This window comes from Nestor notabilis, unplaced genomic scaffold, assembly GCF_000696875.1.
Source record: "Nestor notabilis isolate BGI_N333 unplaced genomic scaffold, ASM69687v1 scaffold29559, whole genome shotgun sequence".
Lineage (NCBI taxonomy): Eukaryota > Metazoa > Chordata > Aves > Psittaciformes > Psittacidae > Nestor > Nestor notabilis.
Window position 1 is genome coordinate 1 of NW_009944584.1, and position 245 is coordinate 245.

Here is a 245-nt window from a genome sequence, read left to right on the forward strand (position 1 = left end):
TCGCTCCTGGTTAACTCATCATGTTCATGACTGTGGATGGTCCAAGAAAGACCCCAGTGATCCCCCCTTTGCTCTTGTTGTGCCACTGCCAGAGCTGCCTCGTGTTTAGAGCCCTGCCATGTGTGCAAGAACTGATGTCACTGTGTGTCATAACTTAATTAATCGTGGCATTAACACCACCCCTACTCGTGGCTGTGCATTGCCACCACCATACCCCACCTCCCTGATGATACAGGGGACCCCAA